We start from the raw sequence: 23,339 nt of genomic DNA, 5'->3' as shown, positions 1-23,339 counted from the left end.
AGACCAGAAGTCTCCTGAATGAGGTGGGTGTTCTGTCTAGTCTAGACAAACCATTTTCCTGATGATGACTTGACACAGTAAGAGTCCTGTTCTCTTTGAAACTTTGCTTTAGTCTTCTTATATGTAAAAGTAAAACTTGTCAACAAGAAAATGCCATTGTTTTAATAAAAAGATCTATTCATTTTAATGTTAGTTCTGTGTTGCTAAAGTGTGGCATTGAATTGTATGCAAGACCAAGAAATGGGTAGCTTTTTTTGGTTTCTATCTCTCAAGCGATCAGCTTTATTAATTTCTATTGCTTCAATGCAGTAGCCACTGGCCCTCTGGATCTTATGGGAAGAAAAATTGTTTAGAACATAAGTGTCGTTGTACGCTAATGGACCACAGGATTGGGAAGGATAGGAGTCAATACAAAAGAAATTATTTTAGCCATGTGAGAAGACTATTAGAGAACATGTGTTTTAGTCCAAATAATTGCTGGGAAATTTTCTGTTGTGCTCCTGCTATATATCCTGATTTCAGCAGGAACCTATACCATTAATTAGACATTTTTCCTTTCCTCATTTTTTCCTTTTGCAGTTTTTCAAAAAATAACTAGGACTCAACAATAATGGCCAAAAGTGTTCAAACTGATATAAAATTTGGTTTCCACAAAATTTACTGCTTCAGTTTAACAGTGGTAATTAGTGTAACTCTAGTTTATTATGAATAGAGATCAAATGAACTGCCAACATTTGCAAACTCATTTCTTGCCATGAAAATTAACTTATTCAGAAAAACCTCATTTCCACTGAATTTTAGCTCTCCAAAAAATGACCTGATTACATGATTTCATTGATCTCGTTAGCTCAGGAGAAAGTGTTCATGAGGACAAGCCAGCTGATATCAATCTGTTCTTATCTTTGACCTTTTTGGTGACTTTTTAGCAAAAAAAATGTCCACGTTTCGCATAATGGTGCAAAATTTATACCAGAAGTCATGCATACATATAATCACGCTACGGATGGACTGGAGTATGCTTGCACCAAATTCTGCATTTTTTTAAGCAATAGTTGATAAATCAGCCAAAAATATCTAGAAACCCCAAATCCAACCCACAATAGAGATCATAAAGAAATATCAGGCAAATACATACAAAAAAGACTTTTAAAAATGCTCAAATTAAAAAAAGAATCTTGGACAAGTGAAAACAAGTAACAGAACATCAAACACTAGACCAAAAATAGGCAGTAACAAATTGTGCCCTATCTGCTATCTTTTGGTACATCGAGCCATTAGTATCTGCTCCCTCTATGTTCTTTGCTGAGCTCAAATCTAAATGTGACTTCCAATTTGTAAGTTCAGGAATCCTAAACCATAGCCTCAGTTAGTTCACTCTGATAGAGACATCAGAAAAAAAACTCAGCATTAAAGAGTTTTTGTCATTTCTCTTTTATGTACTGATAACATACATAAATCAAGAATTTCTAAACTGGATGCAAAATAAGTTATTTTAAAAGTCAACAAAATTGAGTCGTCCTATTAGTCTTCTGTAGCAGGTAGACCCCAGTTAAGTTTTAGTCCTGGAACAATGCTCTAAACGTTAGTATGAAGCCCAGATTTTTATAATTTTTTCTTTTTCATCTTTCTAACATCAACTGAGGCAAAGTATTAATGTCACGCAAGCTACAAAATATGACTCTGGTGGGACTCGAACCCACAACCTTTGAATCACATCAGTTCCCTAGAAGTCCAATGCGCTATCTATTGCGCCACAGAGCCACAAGTCTTCTGAATGAGGTGTGTATTCTGTCTATTCTAGACAAACCATTTTCCTGATGACTTGACAACAGTAAGATTCCTGTTCTCTTTGAAACTTTGCTTTAGTCTTCTTATATGTAAAAGTAAAACTTGTCAACAAGAAAATGCAAATGTTTTAAAAAAAAGATCTATTCATATTAATGCTAGTTCCGTGTTGCTAAAGTGTGGCATTGAAATGTATGCAAGACCAAGGAAGGGGTAGCTTTTTTTGGTTTCTATCTCTCAAGCGATCAGCTTTATTAATTTCTATTGCTTCAATGCAGTAGCCACTGGCCCTCTGGATCTTATGGGAAGAAAAATTGTTTAGAACATAAGTGTCGTTGTACGCTAATGGACCACTGGATTGGGAAGGATAGGAGTCAATACAAATGAAATTATTTTAGCCATGTGAAAAGACTATCAGAAAACATGTGTTTTAGTCCAAATAATTGCTGGGAAATTTTCTGTAGTGCTCCTGCTATATATCCTGATTTCAGCAGGCACCTATACCATTAATTAGATGTTTTTCCTTTGCTCATTTTTTCCTTTTGCAGTTTTTCAAAGAATAACTAGGATTCAACAATAATGGCCCAAAATTGTTCAGACTGATATAAAATTTAGTTTCCACAAAGTTTACTGCTTCAGTATTAACAGTGGTGATTTGTGTAACTCTAGTTTATTATGAATAGAGATCAAACGAACTGCCGACATTTGCAAACGCATTTCTTGCCATAAAAATTAACTTATTCACAATAACCTCATTTCCACTGAATTTAAGCTCTCCAAAATTGACCTGATTACATGATTTCAGTGATCTTGTTAGCTCAGGAGAAAGTGTTCATGAGGACAAGCCAGCTGATATCATTCTGTTTTTATCTTTGACCTTTTTGGTGACTTTTTAGCAAAAAAAATGTCCACGTTTCACATAATGGTGCAAAATTTATACCAGAAGTCATGCATACATATAATCACTCTACGGATGGACTGGAGTATGCTTGCACCAAATTCTGCATTTTTTTAAGCAATAGTTGATAAATCAGCCAAAAATATCTAGAAACCCCAAATTCAACCCACAATAGAGATCATAAAGAAATATCAGGCAAATACATACAAATAGATTTTTAAAATTGCTCAAATTAAAAAAAGAATCTTGGACTAGTGAAAACAAGTAACAGAACATCAAACACTAGACCAAAAATAGGCAATAACAAATTGTGCCCTATCTGCTATCCTTTGGGACATGGAGCTGTTAGTAGCTGCTCCCTCTACGTTCTTTGCTGAGCTCAAATCTAAATGTGACTTCCAATTTGTAAGTTCAGGAATCCTAAACCATAGCCTCAGTTAGTTCACTCTGATAGAGACATCAGAAAAAAAACTCAGCATTAAAGAGTTTTTGTCATTTCTCTTTTATGTACTGATAACATACATAAATCAAGAATTTCTAAACTGGATGCAAAATAATTTATTTTAAAAGTCAACAAAATTGAGTCATCCTATTAGTCTTCTGTAGGAAGTAGACCCCAGTGAAGTTTTTGTCCTTGAACAATGCTCTAAACGTTAGTATGAAGCCCAGATTTGCTAATTTTTTCTTTTCCATCTTTATAACATCAACTGAGACAAAGTATTAATGTCACGCAAGCTACAAAATATGACTCTGGTGGGACTCAAACCCACAACCTTTGAATCACATAAGTTCCACTAGAAGTCCAATGTGCTATCCATTGCGCCACAGACCAGAAGTCTCCTGAATGAGGTGGGTGTTCTGTCTAGTCTAGACAAACCATTTTCCTGATGACTTGACACAGTAAGATTCCTGTTCTCTTTGAAACTTTGCTTTTGTCTTCTTATATGTAAAAGTAAAACTTGTCAACAAGAAAATGCCAATGTTTTAAAAAAAAGATCTATTCATATTAATGTTAGTTCCGTGTTGCTAAAGTGTGGCATTGAAATGTATGGAAGACCAAGAAAGGGGTAGCTTTTTTTGGTTTCTATCTCTCAAGCAATCAGCTTTATTAATTTCTATTGCTTCAGTGCAGTAACCACTGGCCCTCTGGAACTTATGGGAAGAAAAATTGTTTAGAACATAAGTGTCGTTGTACGCTAATGGACCACTGGATTGGGAAGGATAGAAGTCAATTCAAAAGAAATTATTTTAGCCATGTGAAAAGACTATCAGAAAACATGTGATTTAGTCCAAATAATTGCTGGGAAATTTTCTGTAGTGCTCCTTCTATATATCCTGATTTCAGCAGGCACCTATACCGTTAATTAGATGTTTTTCCTTTGCTTATTTTTTCCTTCTGTAGTTTTTCAAAGAATAACTAGGACTAAACAATAATGGCCAAAAGTGTTCAAACTGATATAAAATTTGGTTTCCACAAAGTTTACTGCTTCAGTTTAACAGTGGTAGTTAGTGTAACTCTAGTTTATTATGAATAGAGATCAAACAAACTGCCAACATTTGCAAACTCATTTCTTGCCATAAAAATTAACTTATTCACAAAAACCTCATTTCCACTGAATTTAAGCTCTCCAAAAATTGACCTGATTACATGATTTCAGTGATCTCATTAGCTCAGGAGAAAGTGTTCATGAGGACAAGCCAGCTGATATCACTCTGTTCTTATCTTTGACCTTTTTGGTGACTTTTTAGCAAAAAAAATGTCCACGTTTCACATAATGGTGCAAAATTTATACCAGAAGTCATGCATACATATAATCACGCTACGGATGGACTGGAGTATGCTTGCACCAAATTCTGCATTTTTTTAAGCAATAGTTGATAAATCAGCCAAAAATATCTAGAAACCCCAAATCCAACCCACAATAGAGATCATAAAGAAATATCAGGCAAATACATACAAAAAAGACTTTTAAAAATGCTCAAATTAAAAAAAGAATCTTGGACTAGTGAAACAAGTAACAGAACATCAAACACTAGACCAAAAATAGGCAATAACAAATTGTGCCCTATCTGCTATCTTTTGGTACATCGAGCCATTAGTATCTGCTCCCTCTATGTTCTTTGCTGAGCTCAAATCTAAATGTGACTTCCAATTTGTAAGTTCAGGAATCCTAAACCATAGCCTCAGTTAGTTCACTCTGATAGAGACATCAGAAAAAAAACTCAGCATTAAAGAGTTTTTGTCATTTCTCTTTTATGTACTGATAACATACATAAATCAAGAATTTCTAAACTGGATGCAAAATAAGTTATTTTAAAAGTCAACAAAATTGAGTCGTCCTATTAGTATTCTGTAGCAAGTAGACCCCAGTGAAGTTTTAGTCCTGGAACAATGCTCTAAACGTTAGTATGAAGCCCAGATTTTTATAATTTTTACTTTTTCATCTTTCTAACATCAACTGAGGCAAAGTATTAATGTCCCACAAGCTACAAAACATGACTCTGGTGGGACTTGAACCCACAACCTTTGAATCACATCAGTTCCCTAGAATTCCAATGCGCTATCCATTGCGCCACAGAGCCACAAGTCTCCTGAATGAGGTGGGTGTTCTGTCTAGTCTAGACAAACCATTTTCCTGATGATGACTTGACAACAGTAAGATTCCTGTTCTCTTTGAAACTTTGCTTTAGTCTTCTTATATGTAAAAGTAAAACTTGTCAACAAGAAAATGCAAATGTTTTAAAAAAAAGATCTATTCATATTAATGCTAGTTCCATGTTGCGAAAGTGTGGCATTGAAATGTATGCAAGACCAAGGAAGGGGTAGCTTTTTTTGGTTTCTATCTCTCAAGCGATCAGCTTTATTAATTTCTATTGCTTCAATGCAGTAGCCACTGGCCCTCTGGATCTTATGGGAAGAAAAATTGTTTAGAACATAAGTGTCGTTGTACGCTAATGGACCACAGGATTGGGAAGGATAGGAGTCAATACAAAAGAAATTATTTTAGCCATGTGAGAAGACTATTAGAGAACATGTGTTTTAGTCCAAATAATTGCTGGGAAATTTTCTGTTGTGCTCCTGCTATATATCCTGATTTCAGCAGGAACCTATACCATTAATTAGACGTTTTTCCTTTCCTCATTTTTTCCTTTTGCAGTTTTTCAAAAAATAACTAGGACTCAACAATAATGGCCAAAAGTGTTCAAACTGATATAAAATTTGGTTTCCACAAAATTTACTGCTTCAGTTTAACAGTGGTAATTAGTGTAACTCTAGTTTATTATGAATAGAGATCAAATGAACTGCCAACATTTGCAAACTCATTTCTTGCCATGAAAATTAACTTATTCAGAAAAACCTCATTTCCACTGAATTTTAGCTCTCCAAAAAATGACCTGATTACATGATTTCATTGATCTCGTTAGCTCAGGAGAAAGTGTTCATGAGGACAAGCCAGCTGATATCAATCTGTTCTTATCTTTGACCTTTTGGTGACTTTTTAGCAAAAAAAATGTCCACGTTTCGCATAATGGTGCAAAATTTATACCAGAAGTCATGCATACATATAATCACGCTACGGATGGACTGGAGTATGCTTGCACCAAATTCTGCATTTTTTTAAGCAATAGTTGATAAATCAGCCAAAAATATCTAGAAACCCCAAATCCAACCCACAATAGAGATCATAAAGAAATATCAGGCAAATACATACAAAAAAGACTTTTAAAAATGCTCAAATTAAAAAAAGAATCTTGGACTAGTGAAAACAAGTAACAGAACATCAAACACTAGACCAAAAATAGGCAATAACAAATTGTGCCCTATCTGCTATCTTTTGGTACATCGAGCCATTAGTATCTGCTCCCTCTATGTTCTTTGCTGAGCTCAAATCTAAATGTGACTTCCAATTTGTAAGTTTAGGAATCCTAAACCATAGCCTCAGTTAGTTCACTCTGATAGAGACATCAGAAAAAAAACTCAGCATTAAAGAGTTTTTGTCATTTCTCTTTTATGTACTGATAACATACATAAATCAAGAATTTCTAAACTGGATGCAAAATAAGTTATTTTAAAAGTCAACAAAATTGAGTCGTCCTATTAGTCTTCTGTAGCAGGTAGACCCCAGTTAAGTTTTAGTCCTGGAACAATGCTCTAAACGTTAGTATGAAGCCCAGATTTTTATAATTTTTTCTTTTTCATTTTTCTAACATCAACTGAGGCAAAGTATTAATGTCACGCAAGCTACAAAATATGACTCTGGTGGGACTCGAACCCACAACCTTTGAATCACATCAGTTCCTTAGAAGTCCAATGCGCTATCCATTGCGCCACAGAGACACAAGTCTCCTGAATGAGGTGTGTATTCTGTCTAGTCTAGACAAACCATTTTCCTGATGACTTGACAACAGTAAGATTCCTGTTCTCTTTGAAACTTTGCTTTAGTCTTCTTATATGTAAAAGTAAAACTTGTCAACAAGAAAATGCAAATGTTTTAAAAAAAGATCTATTCATATTAATGCTAGTTCCGTGTTGCTAAAGTGTGGCATTGAAATGTATGCAAGACCAAGGAAGGGGTAGCATTTTTTGGTTTCTATCTCTCAAGCGATCAGCTTTATTAATTTCTATTGCTTCAATGCAGTAGCCACTGGCCCTCTGGATCTTATGGGAAGAAAAATTGTTTAGAACATAAGTGTCGTTGTACGCTAATGGACCACTGGATTGGGAAGGATAGGAGTCAATACAAATGAAATTATTTTAGCCATGTGAAACGACTATCAGAAAACATGGGTTTTAGTCCAAATAATTGCTGGGAAATTTTCTGTAGTGCTCCTGCTATATATCCTGATTTCAGCAGGCACCTATACCATTAATTAGATGTTTTTCCTTTGCTCATTTTTTCCTTTTGTAGTTTTTCAAAGAATAACTAGGACTCAACAATAATGGCCCAAAATTGTTCAGACTGATATAAAATTTAGTTTCCATAAAGTTTACTGCTTCAGTATTAACAGTGGTGATTTGTGTAACTCTAGTTTATTATGAATAGAGATCAAACGAACTGCCAACATTTGCAAACGCATTTCTTGCCATAAAAATTAACTTGTTCACAAAAACCTCATTTCCACTGAATTTAAGCTCTCCAAAAATTGACCTGATTACATGATTTCAGTGATCTCATTAGCTCAGGAGAAAGTGTTCATGAGGACAAGCCAGCTGATATCACTCTGTTCTTATCTTTGACCTTTTTGGTGACTTTTTAGCAAAAAAAATGTCCACGTTTCACATAATGGTGCAAAATTTATACCAGAAGTCATGCATACATATAATCACTCTACGGATGGACTGGAGTATGCTTGCACCAAATTCTGCATTTTTTTAAGCAATAGTTGATAAATCAGCCAAAAATATCTAGAAACCCCAAATCCAACCTACAATAGAGATCGTAAAGAAATATCAGGCAAATACATACAAAAAGATTTTTAAAATTGCTCAAATTAAAAAAAGAATCTTGGACTAGTGAAAACAAGTAACAGAACATCAAACACTAGACCAAAAATAGGCAATAACAAATTGTGCCCTATCTGTTATCCTTTGGGACATGGAGCTGTTAGTAGCTGCTCCCTCTATGTTCTTTGCTGAGCTCAAATCTAAATGTGACTTCCAATTTGTAAGTTCAGGAATCCTAAACCATAGCCTCAGTTAGTTCACTCTGATAGAGACATCAGAAAAAAAACTCAGCATTAAAGAGCTTCTGTCATTTCTCTTTTATGTACTGATAACATACATAAATCAAGAATTTCTAAACTGGATGCAAAATAAGTTATTTTAAAAGTCAACAAAATTGAGTTTTCCTATTAGTCTTCTGTAGCAAGCAGACCCCAGTGAAGTTTTAGTCCTGGAACAATGTTCTAAACGTTAGTATGAAGCCCAGATTTTTATAATTTTTTCTTTTTCATCTTTCTAACATCAACTGAGACAAAGTATTAATGTAACGCAAGATACAAAATGCGACTCTGGTGGGACTCGAACCCACAACCTTTGAATCACATCAGTTCCCTAGAAGTCCAATACGCTATCCATTGCGCCACAGAGCCACAAGTCTCCTGAATGAGGTCGGTGTTCTGTCTAGTCTAGAGAAACCATTTTCCTGATGATGACTTGACACAGTAAGATTCCTGTTCTCTTTGAGACTTTACTTTAGTCTTCTTATATGTAAAAGTAAAACTTGTCAACAAGAAAATGCCAATGTTTTAAAAAAAAGATCTATTCATATTAATGTTAGTTCTGTGTTGCTAAAGTGTGGCATTGAAATGTATGCAAGACCAAGAAAGGGGTAGCTTTTTTTGTTTTCTATCTCTCAAGCGATCAGCTTTATTAATTTCTATTGCTTCAATGCAGTAGCCACTGACCCTCTGGAACTTATGGCAAGAAAAATTGTTTAGAACATAAGTGTGGTTGTATGCTAATGGACCACTGGATTGGGAAGGATAGGAGTCAATACAAAAGAAATTATTTTAGCCATGTGAAAAGACTATCAGAGAACATGTGTTTTAGTCCAAATAATTGCTGGGAAATTTTCTGTTGTGCTCCTGCTATATATCCTGATTTCAGCAGGAACCTATACCATTAATTAGACGTTTTTCCTTTCATCATTTTTTCCTTTTGCAGTTTTTCAAAGAATAGCTAGGACTCAACAATAATGGCCAAAAGTGTTCAAACTGATATAAAATTTGGTTTCCACAAAGTTTACTGCTTCAGTTTTAACAGTGGTAATTATAGTAACTCTATTTTATTATGAATAGAGATCAAATGAACTGCCAACATTTGCAAACTCATTTCTTGCCATGAAAATTAACTTTTTTAGAAAAACCTCATTTCCACTGAATTTAAGCTCTCCAAAAAATGACCTGATTACATGATTTCATTGATCTCGTTAGCTCAGGAGAAAGTGTTCATGAGGACAAGCCAGCTGATATCACTCTGTTCTTATCTTTGACCTTTTTGGTGACTTTTTAGCAAAAAAAATGTCCATGTTTCGCATAATGGTGCAAAATTTATACCAGAAGTCATGCATACATATAATCACTCTACGGATGGACTGGAGTATGCTTGCACCAAATTCTGCATTTTTTTAAGCAATAGTTGATAAATCAGCCAAAAATATCTAGAAACCCCAAATCCAACCCACAATAGAGATCATAAAGAAATATCAGGCAAATACATACAAAAAAGACTTTTAAAAATGCTGAAATTAAAAAAAGAATCTTGGACTAGTGAAAACAAGTAACAGAACATCAAACACTAGACCAAAAATAGGCAATAACAAATTGTGCCCTATCTGCTATCTTTTGGTACATCGAGCCATTAGTAGCTGCTCCCTCTATGTTCTTTGCTGAGCTCAAATCTAAATGTGACTTCCAATTTGTAAGTTCAGGAATCCTAAACCATAGCCTCAGTTAGTTCACTCTGATAGAGACATCAGAAAAAAAACTCAGCATTAAAGAGTTTTTGTCATTTCTCTTTTATGTACTGATAACATACATAAATCAAGAATTTCTAAACTGGATGCAAATTAAGTTATTTTAAAAGTCAACAAAATTGAGTCGTCCTATTAGTCTTCTGTAGCAAGTAGACCCCAGTGAAGTTTTAGTCCTGGAACAATGCTCTAAATGTTAGTATGAAGCCCAGATTTTTATAATTTTTTCTTTTTCATCTTTCTAACATCAACTGAGACAAAGTATTAATGTCACGCAAGCTACAAAATATGACTCTGGTGGGACTCAAACCCACAACCTTTGAATCACAACAGTTCCCTAGAAGTCCAATGCGCTATCCATTGCGCCACAGAGCCACAAGTCTCCTGAATAAGGTGGGTGTTCTGTCTAGTCTAGACAAACCATTTATCTGATGATGACTTGACACAGTAAGATTCCTGTTCTCTTTGAAACTTTACTTTAGTCTTCTTATATGTAAAAGTAAAACTTGTCAACAAGAAAATGCCAATGTTTTAAAAAAAAGATCTATTCATATTAATTCCGTGTTGCTAAAGTGTGGCATTGAAATGTATGCAAGACCAAGAAAGGGGTAGCTTTTTTTGGTTTCTATCTCTCAAGCGATCAGCTGTATTAATTTCTATTGCTTCAATGCAGTAGCCACTGGCCCTCTGGAACTTATGGCAAGAAAAATTGTTTAGAACATAAGTGTGGTTGTATGCTAATGGACGACTGGATTGGGAAGGATAGGAGTCAATACAAAAGAATTTATTTTATCCATGTGAAAATACTATCAGAGAACATGTGTTTTAGTCCAAATAATTGCTGGGAAATTTTCTGTAGTGCTCCTGCTATATATCCTGATTTCAGCAGGCACCTATACCATTAATTAGATGTTTTTCCTTTGCTTATTTTTTCCTTTTGCAGTTTTTCAAAGAATAACTAGGACTCAACAATAATGGCCCAAAGTGTTCAAACTGATATAAAATTTGGTTTCCACAAAGTTTACTGCTTCAGTTTTAACAGTGGTAATTAGAGTAACTCTAGTTTATTATGAATAGAGATCAAATGAACTGCCAACATTTGCAAACTCATTTCTTGCCATGAAAATTAACTTTTTCAGAAAAAATTCATTTCCACTGAATTTAAGCTCTCCAAAAAATGACCTGATTACATGATTTCATTGATCTCATTAGCTCAGGAGAAAGTGTTCATGAGGACAAGCCAGCTGATATCACTCTGTTCTTATCTTTGACCTTTTTGGTGACTTTTTAGCAAAAAAAATGTCCACGTTTCGCATAATGGTGTAAAAGTTATACCAGAAGTCATGCATACATATAATCACTCTACGGATGGACTGGAGTATGCTTGCACCAAATTCTGCATTTTTTTAAGCAATAGTTGATAAATCAGCCAAAAATATCTAGAAACCCCAAATCCAACCCACAATAGAGATCATAAAGAAATATCAGGCAAATACATACAAAAAAGACTTTTAAAAATGCTCAAATTGAAAAAAGAATCTTGGACTAGTGAAAACAAGTAACAGAACATCAAACACTAGACCAAAAATAGGCAATAACAAATTGTCCCTATCTGATATCTTTTGGTACATCGAGCCATTAGTATCTGCTCCCTCTATGTTCTTTGCTGAGCTCAAATCTAAATGTGACTTCCAATTTGTAAGTTCAGGAATCCTAAACCATAGCCTCAGTTAGTTCACTCTGATAGAGACATCAGAAAAAAAACTCAGCATTAAAGAGTTTTTGTCATTTCTCTTTTATGTACTGATAACATACATAAATCAAGAATTTCTAAACTGGATGCAAAATAAGTTATTTTAAAAGTCAACAAAATTGAGTCGTCCTATTAGTCTTCTGTAGCAAGTAGACCCAAGTGAAGTTTTAGTCCTGGAACAATGCTCTAAACGTTAGTATGAAGCCCAGATTTTTATAATTTTTTCTTTTTCATCTTTCTAACATCAACTGAGACAAAGTATTAATGTCACGCAAGCTACAAAATATGACTCTAGTGGGACTCGAACCCACAACCTTTGAATCACATCAGTTCCCTAGAAGTCCAATGAGCTATCCATTGCACCACAGAGCCACAAGTCTCCTGAATGAGGTGGGTGTTCTGTCTAGTCCAGACAAACCATTTTCCTGATCATGACTTGACACAGTAAGATTCCTGTTCTCTTTGAAACTTTACTTTAGTCTTCTTATATGTAAAAGTAAAACTTGTCAACAAGAAAATGCCAATGTTTTAAAAAAAAGATCTATTCATATTAATGTTAGTTCCGTGTTGCTAAAGTGTGGCATTGAAATGTATGCAAGACCAAGAAAGGGGTAGCTTTTTTTGGTTTCTATCTCTCAAGCGATCAGCTGTATTAATTTCTATTGCTTCAATGCAGTAGCCACTGGCCCTCTGGAACTTATGGCAAGAAAAATTGTTTAGAACATAAGTGTGGTTGTATGCTAATGGACCACTGGATTGGGAAGGATAGGAGTCAATACAAAAGAATTTATTTTATCCATGTGAAAATACTATCAGAGAACATGTGTTTTACTCCAAATAATTGCTGGGAAATTTTCTGTAGTGCTCCTGCTATATATCCTGATTTCAGCAGGCACCTATACCATTAATTAGATGTTTTTCCTTTGCTTATTTTTTCCTTTTGCAGTTTTTCAAAGAATAACTAGGACTCAACAATAATGGCCCAAAGTGTTCAAACTGATATAAAATTTGGTTTCCACAAAGTTTACTGCTTCAGTTTTAACAGTGGATATTAGAGTAACTCTAGTTTATTATGAATAGAGATCAAATGAACTGCCAACATTTGCAAACTCATTTCTTGCCATGAAAATTAACTTTTTCAGAAAAACCTCATTTCCACTGAATTTAAGCTCTCCAAAAAATGACCTGATTACATGATTTCATTGATCTCGTTAGCTCAGGAGAAAGTGTTCATGAGGACAAGCCAGCTGATATCACTCTGTTCTTATCTTTGACCTTTTTGGTGACTTTTTAGCAAAAAAAATGTCCACGTTTCGCATAATGGTGCAAAAGTTATACCAGAAGTCATGCATACATATAATCACTCTACGGATGGACTGGAGTATGCTTGCACCAAATTCTGCATTTTTTTAAGCAATAGTTGATAAATCAGCCAAAAATATCTAGAAACCCCAAATCCAACCCACAATAGAGATCATAAAGAAATATCAGGCAAATACATACAAAAAAGACTTTTAAAAATGCTCAAATTGAAAAAAGAATCTTGGACTAGTGAAAACAAGTAACAGAACATCAAACACTAGACCAAAAATAGGCAATAACAAATTGTCCCTATCTGATATCTTTTGGTACATCGAGCCATTAGTAGCTGCTCCCTCTATGTTCTTTGCTGAGCTGAAATCTAAATGTGACTTCCAATTTGTAAGTTCAGGAATCCTAAACCATAGCCTCAGTTAGTTCACTCTGATAGAGACATCAGAAAAAAAACTCAGCATTAAAGAGTTTTTGTCATTTCTCTTTTATGTACTGATAACATACATAAATCAAGAATTTCTAAACTGGATGCAAAATAAGTTATTTTAAAAGTCAACAAAATTGAGTCGTCCTATTAGTCTTCTGTAGCAAGTAGACCCAAGTGAAGTTTTAGTCCTGGAACAATGCTCTAAACGTTAGTATGAAGCCCAGATTTTTATAATTTTTTCTTTTTCATCTTTCTAACATCAACTGAGACAAAGTATTAATGTCACGAAAGCTACAAAATATGACTCTGGTGGGACTCGAACCCACAACCTTTGAATCACATCAGTACCCTAGAAGTCCAATGAGCTATCCATTGCGCCACAGAGGCACAAGTCTCCTGAATGAGGTGGGTGTTCTGTCTAGTCTAGACAAACCATTTTCCTGATCATGACTTGACACAGTAAGATTCCTGTTCTCTTTGAAACTTTACTTTAGTCTTCTTATATGTAAAAGTAAAACTTGTCAACAAGAAAATGCCAATGTTTTTAAAAAAAGATCTATTCATATTAATGTTAGTTCCGTGTTGCTAAAGTGTGGCATTGAAATGTATGCAAGACCAAGAAAGGGGTAGCTTTTTTTGGTTTCTATCTCTCAAGCGATCAGCTGTATTAATTTCTATTGCTTCAATGCAGTAGCCACTGGCCCTCTGGAACTTATGGCAAGAAAAATTGTTTAGAACATAAGTGTGGTTGTATGCTAATGGACCACTGGATTGGGAAGGATAGGAGTCAATACAAAAGAAATTATTTTATCCATGTGAAAATACTATCAGAGAACATGTGTTTTAGTCCAAATAATTGCTGGGAAATTTTCTGTAGTGCTCCTGCTATATATCCTGATTTCAGCAGGCACCTATACCATTAATTAGATGGTTTTCCTTTGCTCATTTTTTCCTTTTGCAGTTTTTCAAAGAATAACTAGGACTCAACAATAATGGCCCAAAGTGTTCAGACTGATATAAAATTTAGTTTCCACAAAGCTTACTGCTTCAGTATTAACAGTGGTGATTTGTGTAACTCTAGTTTATTATGAATAGAGATCAAATGAACTGCCAACATTTGCAAACTCATTTCTTGCCATGAAAATTAACTTATTCAGAAAATCCTTATTTCCACTGAATTTAAGCTCTCCAAAAAATGACCTGATTACATGATTTCATTGATCTCGTTAGCTCAGGAGAAAGTGTTCATGAGGACAAGCCAGCTGATATCACTCTGTTCTTATCTTTGACCTTTTTGGTGACTTTATAGCAAAAAAAATGTCCACGTTTCGCATAATGGTGCAAAATTTATACCAGAAGTCATGCATACATATAATCACTCTACGGATGGACTGGAGTATGCCTGCACCAAATTCGGCATTTTTTTAAGCAATAGTTGATAAATCAGCCAAAAATATCTAGAAACCCCAAATCCAACCCACAATAGAGATCATAAAGAAATATCAGGCAAATACATACAAAAAAGACTTTTAAAAATGCTCAAATTAAAAAAAGAATCTTGGACTAGTGAAAACAAGTAACAGAACATCAAACACTAGACCAAAAATAGGCAATAACAAATTGTGCCCTATCTGCTATCTTTTGGTACATCGAGCCATTAGTAGCTGCTCCCTCTATGTTCTTTGCTGAGCTCAAATCTAAATGTGACTTCCAATTTGTAAGTTCAGGAATCCTAAACCATAGCTTCAGTTAGTTCACTCTGATAGAGACATCAGAAAAAAAACTCAGCATTAAAGAGTTTTTGTCATTTATCTTTTATGTACTGATAACATACATAAATCAAGAATTTCTAAACTGGATGCAAAATAAGTTATTTTAAAAGTCAACAAAATTGAGTCGTCCTATTAGTCTTCTGTAGCAAGTAGACCCCAGTGAAGTTTTAGTCCTGGAACAATGCTCTAAACGTTAGTATGAAGCCCAGATTTTTATAATTTTTTCTTTTTCATCTTTCTAACATCAACTGAGACAAAGTATTAATGTCACGCAAGCTACAAAATACAACTCTGGTGGGACTCGAACCCACAACCTTTGAATCACATCAGTTCCCTAGAAGTCCAATGCGCTATCCATTGCGCCACAGAGCCACAAGTCTCCTGAATGAGGTGGGTGTTCTGTCTAGTCTAGACAAACCATTTTCCTGATGATGACTTGACACAGTAAGATTCCTGTTCTCTTTGAAACTTTGCTTTAGTCTTCTTATATGTAAAAGTAAAACTTGTCAACAAGAAAATGCCAATGTTTTAAAAAAAAGATCTTTTCTTATTAATGTTAGTTCCGTGTTGCTAAAGTGTGGCATTGAAATGTATGCAAGACCAGGAAAGGGGAAGCTTTTTTTGGTTTCTATCTCTCAAGCGATCAGCTTTATTAATTTCTATTGCTTCAATGCAGTAGCCACTGGCCATCTGGAACTTATGGGAAGAAAAATTGTTTAGAACATAAGTGTCGTTGTACGCTAATGGACCAATGGATTGGGAAGGATAGGAGTCAATACAAAAGAAATTATTTTAGCCATGTGAAAAGACAATCAGAGAACATGTGTTTTAGTCCAAATAATTGCTGGGAAATTTTCTGTAGTGCTCCTGCTATATATCCTGATTTCAGCAGGCATCTATACCATTAATTAGATGTTTTTCCTTTGCTCATTTTTTCCTTTTGCAGTTTTTCAAAGAATAACTAGGACTCAACAATAATGGCCCAAAGTGTTCAGACTGATATAAAATTTAGTTTCCACAAAGTTTACTGCTTCAGTATTAACAGTGGTGATTTGTGTAACTCTAGTTTATTATGAATAGAGATCAAACGAACTGCCAACATTTGCAAACTCATTTCTTGCCATGAAAATTAACTTATTCACAAAAACCTCATTTCCACTGAATTTAAGCTCTCCAAAATTGACCTGATTACATGATTTCAGTGATCTCGTTAGCTCAGGAGAAAGTGTTCATGAGGACAAGCCAGCTGATATCACTCTGTTCTTATCTTTGACCTTTTTGGTGACTTTATAGCAAAAAAATGTCCACGTTTCGCATAATGGTGCAAAATTTATACAAGAAGTCATGCATACATATAATCACGCTACGGATGGCCTGGAGTATGCTTGCACCAAATTCTGCATTTTTTTAAGCAATAGTTGATAAATCAGCCAAAAATATCTAGAAACCCCAAATCCAACCCACAATAGAGATCATAAAGAAATATCAGGCAAATACATACAAAAAAGACTTTTAAAAATGCTCAAATTAAAAAAAGAATCTTGGACTAGTGAAAACAAGTAACAGATCATCAAACACTAGACCAAAAATAGGCAATAACAAATTGTGCCCTATCTGCTATCTTTTGGTACATCGAGCCATTAGTATCTGCTCCCTCTATGTTCTTTGCTGAGCTCAAATCTAAATGTGACTTCCAATTTGTAAGTTCAGGAATCCTAAACCATAGCCTCAGTTAGTTCACTCTGATAGAGACATCAGAAAAAAAACTCAGCATTAAAGAGTTTGTGTCATTTCTCTTTTATGTACTGATAACATACATAAATCAAGAATTTCTAAACTGGATGCAAAATAAGTTATTTTAAAAGTCAACAAAATTGAGTCGTCCTATTAGTCTTCTGTAGCAGGTAGACCCCAATTAAGTTTTAGTCTTGGAACAATGCTCTAAACGTTAGTATGAAGCCCAGATTTTTATAATTTTTTCTTTTTCATCTTTCTAACATCAACTGAGGCAAAGTATTAATGTCACGCAAGCTACAAAATACAACTCTGGTGGGACTCGAACCCACAACCTTTGAATCACATCAATTTCCTAGAAGTCCAATGCGCTATCCATTGCGCCACAGAGCCACAAGTCTCCTGAATGAGGTGTGTATTCTGTCTAGTCTAGACAACCATTTTCCTGATGACTTGACAACAGTAAGATTCCTGTTCTCTTTGAAACTTTGCTTTAGTCTTCTTATATGTAAAAGTAAAACTTGTCAACAAGAAAATGCAAATGTTTTAAAAAAAAGATCTATTCATATTAATGCTAGTTCCGTGTTGCGAAAGTGTGGCATTGAAATGTATGCAAGACCAAGGAAGGGGTAGCTTTTTTTGGTTTCTATCTCTCAAGCGATCAGCTTTATTAATTTCTATTGCTTCAATGCAGTAACCACTGGCCCTCTGGATCTTATGGGAAGAAAAATTGTTTAGAACATAAGTGTCGTTGTACGCTAATGGACCACAGGATTGGGAAGGATAGGAGTCAATACAAAAGAAATTATTTTAGCCATGTGAGAAGACTATCAGAGAACATGTGTTTTAGTCCAAATAATTGCTGGGAAATTTTCTGTTGTGCTCCTGCTATATATCCTGATTTCAGCAGGAACCTATACCATTAATTAGACGTTTTTCCTTTCATCATTTTTTCCTTTTGCAGTTTTTCAAAGAATAGCTAGGACTCAACAATAATGGCCAAAAGTGTTCAGACTGATATAAAATTTGGTTTCCACAAAGTTTACTGCTTCAGTTTTAACAGTGGTAATTAGTGTAACTCTAGTTTATTATGAATAGAGATCAAATGAACTGCCAACATTTGCAAACTCATTTCTTGCCATGAAAATTTACTTTTTCAGAAAAACCTCATTTCCACTGAATTTAAGCTCTCCAAAAAATGACCTGATTACATGATTTCATTGATCTCGTTAGCTCAGGAGAAAGTGTTCATGAGGACAAGCCAGCTGATATCACTCTGTTCTTATCTTTGACCTTTTTGGTGACTTTTTAGCAAAAAAAATGTCCACGTTTCGCATAATGGTGCAAAATTTATACCAGATGTCATGCATACATATAATCACTCTACGGATGGACTGGAGTATGCTTGCACCAAATTCTGCATTTTTTTAAGCAATAGTTGATAAATCAGCCAAAAATATCTAGAAACCCCAAATCCAACCCACAATAGAGATCATAAAGAAATATCAGGCAAATACATACAAAAAAGACTTTTAAAAATGCTCAAATTAAAAAAAGAATCTTGGACTAGTGAAAACAAGTAACAGAACATCAAACACTAGACCAAAAATAGGCAATAACAAATTGTGCCCTATCTGCTATCTTTTGGTACATCGAGCCATTAGTAGCTGCTCCCTCTATGTTCTTTGCTGAGCTCAAATCTAAATGTGACTTCGAATTTGTAAGTTCAGGAATCTTAAACCATAGCCTCAGTTAGTTCACTCTGATAGAGACATCAGAAAAAAAACTCAGCATTAAAGAGTTTGCGTCATTTCTCTTTTATGTACTGATAACATACATAAATCAAGAATTTCTAAACTGGATGCAAAATAAGTTATTTTAAAAGTCAACAAAATTGAGTTGTCCTATTAGTCTTCTGTAGCAAGTAGACTCCAGTGAAGTTTTAGTCCTGGAACAATGCTCTAAACGTTAGTATGAAGCCCAGATTTTTATAATTTTTTCTTTTTCATATTTCTAACATCAACTGAGACAAAGTATTAATGTCACGCAAGCTACAAAATATGACTCTGGTGGGACTCGATCCCACAACCTTTGAATCACATCAGTTCCCTAGAAATCCAATGCGCTATCCATTGCGCCACAGAGCCACAAGTCTCCTGAATGAGGTGGGTGTTCTGTCTAGTCTAGACAAACCATTTTCCTGATGATGACTTGACACAGTAAGATTCCTGTTCTCTTTGAAACTTTACTTTAGTCTTCTTATATGTAAAAGAAAAACTTGTCAACAAGAAAATGCCAATGTTTTAAAAAAAAGATCTATTCATATTAATGTTAGTTCCGTGTTGCTAAAGTGTGGCATTGAAATGTATGCAAGACCAAGAAAGGGGTAGCTTTTTTTGGTTTCTATCTCTCAAGCGATCAGCTTTATTAATTTCTATTGCTTCAATGCAGTAGCCACTGGCCCTCTGGAACTTATGGCAAGAAAAATTGTTTAGAACATAAGTGTGGTTGTATGCTAATGGACCACTGAATTGGGAAGGATAGGAGTCAATACAAAAGAAATTATTTTAGCCATGTGAAAAGACTATCAGAGAACATGTGTTTTAGTCCAAATAATTGCTGGGAAATTTTCTGTTGTGCTCCTGCTATATATCCTGATTTCAGCAGGAACCTATACCATTAATTAGACGTTTTTCCTTTCATCATTTTTTCCTTTTGCAGTTTTTCAAAGAATAGCTAGGTGTAATGCACACGCCCGGACTGACTGGCGTGTGCGTGTTTATGTAGTGATTCCACTGTGCCATGAACCGGAGAGTGCCTGGAGGGGCGTAACTAAGTATCTGCCCAATCCGACCAAGGTCGCACGACGGCATACGACGCCAGTGCACCAGGGAGGAACCGAGCAGAGGAACCAGGGTCTACTCCAGGTCAGACTCCGGACACGGCTGTTGACCCACACCGGGGAATACAGGAACAGGCAGACTAGAGCACAAGCTGGGTAGGGTCCAGTACAGACTGGGAGACAAATTCGAAACCGCAGACGCGGTAGACAGAGCTGAGCAAAGCGAAAACAGCAGACGCGGTGGACAGAGCTGAGCAAAGCGAAAACCGCAGACGCGGTGGACAGAGCTGAGCAAAGCGAAAACCGCAGACGCGGTGGACAGAGCTGAGCAAAGCGAAAACCGCAGACGCGGTGGACAGAGCTGAGCAAAGCGAAAACCGCAGACGCGGTGGACAGAGCTGAGCAAAGCGAAAACCGCAGACGCGGTGGACAGAGCTGAGCAAAGCGAAAACCGCAGACGCGGTGGACAGAGCTGAGCAAAGCAAAAACCGCAGACGCGGTGGACAGAGCTGAGCAAAGCGAAAACCGCAGACGCGGTGGACAGAGCTGAGCAAAGCGAAAACCGCAGACGCGGTGGACAGAGCTGAGCAAAGCGAAAACCGCAGACGCGGTGGACAGAGCTGAGCAAAGCGAAAACCGCAGACTCGGTGGACAGAGCTGAGCAAAGCGAAAACCGCAGACGCGGTGGACAGAGCTGAGGAAAGCGAAAACCGCAGACGCGGTGGACAGAGCTGAGCAAAGCGAAAACCGCAGACGCGGTGGACAGAGCTGAGCAAAGCGAAAACCACAGACGCGGCGGACAGAGCTGAGCAAAGCGAAAACCGCAGACGCGGCGGACAGAGCTGAGCAAAGCGAAAACCGCAGACGCGGTGGACAGAGCAGAGCAAAGCGAAAACCGCAGACGCGGAAGGAACAGGGCTCTGTTCACACGGAACAGACTAGAAGGGAAAGGCAGAACCAGATACCCACAGGGTACTTGCAGAGAAGTAGCGAGTGGACCACAAACTCACAAACGGAAGTACAGTGACAACGAGCAGGAGTAGGTACGAGTTCAGACTCTGCAGAAAAAGGAAAGGAACGGACATAGAGAAAAAACAGGTAAAAGATAGGAGAGAGTTCAGACTGGAACTGAGTGTACGGAGGAGACCGACACTGCAGCGGGATACAGGAGCGGGTCTGGGAATACGGCCCCCAGAGAGGCGGGACGAACAGGCAAGGAGCGTGTTCAGACTGGCCTGGAAATACAGCCTCCAGGAAGGTGGAACGAACAGGCAAGGAACGAGTACAGACTGCAGGTTAAGGTACACAGATAGAACACAGTACAGACATGGGAACAGATACTGCAAGACAGGTAACATAGACAGGACCTGGCATGTCAGAGACAAAAGCCAACTGACAGGGCAAGATGCTCAGGCATGGGTTAATGGGGCAGCTGGTTTAAATACCAGGTGACAGACAGCAATAGGCTGAGGACGCACAAAGGGTGTGCCTGCAGCAGGTACAAAAAGCAGGAAGTGATCGGGCGCCGCCCATAAGCAGCAGACACAGAAGCAAACAGACAGCATGGAGGGAAGCCAGAGAGACACCCTGGACTGGAGATCAAGTGCGCGCTCTTGCACAGTGGGAGATGGACCACTATGCAAGGACGCCGCCAGGTATGTTACAGTACCCCCCCCTTACGCCCCCTCTTCTTCAGGCCTGCCAGAATGTTCCGCAGGGAATTCGAGGGCCAATCCTTTACTTCAAGTAGATCACTTCCACTGTCCACTGGAGAAACTGGTCTCATCTGGGTAGCTAGGATGCTACCTCCTATCCAGCCATCCTCAGCAACAGACGAAACAGGTGGAGTACCAGGAACAGCACACAGGGAAGTCTCTCTCCACTTATTATCAGGTAGCACCCCAGAGGGTTCAGGAGACAACTGGAAGTCCTCCACCGGGTTGAAGGAGTGCAGAGACTCGGGGGTAACCTCTGCTTCGGGGTACATCTTGTCAAACTCACAGGATGAAATGGGCGAGGTATCAGGTACAAGGTGTAGAAAAGTCCCTGTTACCTTGTTATCTGGTGGTACCCAGGAGGATTCAGAAAACAACTGGGAGTCCTCCACCGGGTCGGAATAGTGCAGAGACTCGGGGGTAACCTCTGCTTCAGAGTACACTAGGTCGGACTCGCTGGATGAAGCGGGCGAGGTATCAGGTACCGAATATAGAAGAGTACCTGTCCATTCGTTATCAGGTAGCACCCCGAAGGGTTCAGGAGACAACTGGAGGTCCTCCGCCTGGTCGGAGGGGTGTAGAGACTCGGGGATAACCTCTGCTTCGAGGTACATCTTGTCAAATTCACAGGAAAAAATAGACAGGTTATCAAGTACAGGGTGAAAAAAAGTCACTGTCTCTTTGTTATCTGGTGGTACCCCGGAGGAGTCAGGAAACAACTGGAGGTCCTCTGCCGGGTCAGAAGAGTGCAGAGGCTCGGGGAAAACATCTGCTTCAGAGTACCCTAGGTCGGACTCCCTGGACGAAGCAAGCGAGGTATCAGATCCAGGATATAGGAAAGTCTCTATCCATTCACCACCAGGTGGCACCCCGAAGGGTTCTGGAGACAACTGGAGGTCCTCCGCCTGGTCGGAGGGGTGTAGAGACTCGGGAGTAACCTCTGCTTCGGAGTACACTAGGTTGGACTCACTGGACGAAGCGAGCGAGGTATCAGGTACAGAGTATAGGAGAGTCTCTGTCCTTTCGCTACCAGGTAGCACCCCGAAGGGTTATGGAGACAACTGGAGGTCCTCCGCCTGGTCGGAGGGGTGTAGAGACTCGGAGGTAACTACCACTTTGGGGTACCCATTATCAGGCTCACAGGACGAAGCGGACAAAGTATCGAGTACTGGGTGTAGAGAAGTCTCTCTCCATTTGTCATCGAGTGGTATCCCGGAGGATTCAGGAGGCAACTGGGGGTCCTCCACCAGGTAGTAGAGGTGCACAGACTCTGAGGTAACCACAGCTTTGGAGCATCCTTGGACATGCACACCGGTTAAAGTGGGTGAAGCATCTGATGCCGGGTGCAGGAAGTTCTCCTGTGTGGAGTCTGGATGGGCAGAAGTCTCTTCGGGCAGGAGAACTGGTGCACTACCCACGCACATTACCCGTTGGGGCTTCTCCGGGATACAGGGAGATGAAGCTTCAGTAGGGACTTCAAGGTTGGGGTCAGGAGGTCTCAGGGAGGACAGACCCTGGCGTGACGGCTTGCCTCTACGCCTAGCACGTCTGGACTGCCTCTTGAGGTTGGGAGAAGTATTCCGGAAAGCGTAGTCACCCTGTGAGGATTCTGGGTGGGCAGTAG

General features: G+C 37.7%; 10 non-coding genes across 10 annotated transcripts; all 10 read right to left on the bottom strand.

Moving 5' to 3' along the window:
* Nucleotides 1-1,675: 1,675 nt before the first annotated feature.
* Nucleotides 1,676-1,761, bottom strand: TRNAR-UCU (transfer RNA arginine (anticodon UCU)). Its single transcript is given in 2 exon segments — nt 1,676-1,711; nt 1,725-1,761. It is a non-coding gene; the product is annotated as a tRNA-Arg (tRNA).
* Nucleotides 1,762-5,180: 3,419 nt separating this feature from the next.
* On the bottom strand, nt 5,181-5,266 carry TRNAR-UCU (transfer RNA arginine (anticodon UCU)). Its single transcript is given in 2 exon segments — nt 5,181-5,216; nt 5,230-5,266. It is a non-coding gene; the product is annotated as a tRNA-Arg (tRNA).
* Nucleotides 5,267-6,936: 1,670 nt separating this feature from the next.
* TRNAR-UCU (transfer RNA arginine (anticodon UCU)) lies at nt 6,937-7,022 on the bottom strand. The gene is given in 2 exon segments: nt 6,937-6,972; nt 6,986-7,022. It is a non-coding gene; the product is annotated as a tRNA-Arg (tRNA).
* A 1,668-nt stretch (nt 7,023-8,690) lies between these two features.
* TRNAR-UCU (transfer RNA arginine (anticodon UCU)) lies at nt 8,691-8,776 on the bottom strand. Its single transcript is given in 2 exon segments — nt 8,691-8,726; nt 8,740-8,776. It is a non-coding gene; the product is annotated as a tRNA-Arg (tRNA).
* Nucleotides 8,777-10,447: 1,671 nt separating this feature from the next.
* TRNAR-UCU (transfer RNA arginine (anticodon UCU)) lies at nt 10,448-10,533 on the bottom strand. Its single transcript is given in 2 exon segments — nt 10,448-10,483; nt 10,497-10,533. It is a non-coding gene; the product is annotated as a tRNA-Arg (tRNA).
* A 1,664-nt stretch (nt 10,534-12,197) lies between these two features.
* On the bottom strand, nt 12,198-12,283 carry TRNAR-UCU (transfer RNA arginine (anticodon UCU)). The gene is given in 2 exon segments: nt 12,198-12,233; nt 12,247-12,283. It is a non-coding gene; the product is annotated as a tRNA-Arg (tRNA).
* A 1,670-nt stretch (nt 12,284-13,953) lies between these two features.
* On the bottom strand, nt 13,954-14,039 carry TRNAR-UCU (transfer RNA arginine (anticodon UCU)). Its single transcript is given in 2 exon segments — nt 13,954-13,989; nt 14,003-14,039. It is a non-coding gene; the product is annotated as a tRNA-Arg (tRNA).
* A 1,671-nt stretch (nt 14,040-15,710) lies between these two features.
* Nucleotides 15,711-15,796, bottom strand: TRNAR-UCU (transfer RNA arginine (anticodon UCU)). The gene is given in 2 exon segments: nt 15,711-15,746; nt 15,760-15,796. It is a non-coding gene; the product is annotated as a tRNA-Arg (tRNA).
* A 1,669-nt stretch (nt 15,797-17,465) lies between these two features.
* Nucleotides 17,466-17,551, bottom strand: TRNAR-UCU (transfer RNA arginine (anticodon UCU)). The gene is given in 2 exon segments: nt 17,466-17,501; nt 17,515-17,551. It is a non-coding gene; the product is annotated as a tRNA-Arg (tRNA).
* Nucleotides 17,552-19,219: 1,668 nt separating this feature from the next.
* Nucleotides 19,220-19,305, bottom strand: TRNAR-UCU (transfer RNA arginine (anticodon UCU)). The gene is given in 2 exon segments: nt 19,220-19,255; nt 19,269-19,305. It is a non-coding gene; the product is annotated as a tRNA-Arg (tRNA).
* Nucleotides 19,306-23,339: the final 4,034 nt, after the last annotated feature.

This window comes from Phyllobates terribilis, unplaced genomic scaffold (assembly GCF_046119375.1).
Source record: "Phyllobates terribilis strain yellow unplaced genomic scaffold, ASM4611937v1 Scaffold_1__5_contigs__length_1240528914, whole genome shotgun sequence".
In the NCBI taxonomy this organism is placed as follows: domain Eukaryota; kingdom Metazoa; phylum Chordata; class Amphibia; order Anura; family Dendrobatidae; genus Phyllobates; species Phyllobates terribilis.
Note: the sequence above shows the minus strand (reverse complement) of the source record. Positions and strands in the feature narration are given on the sequence as shown.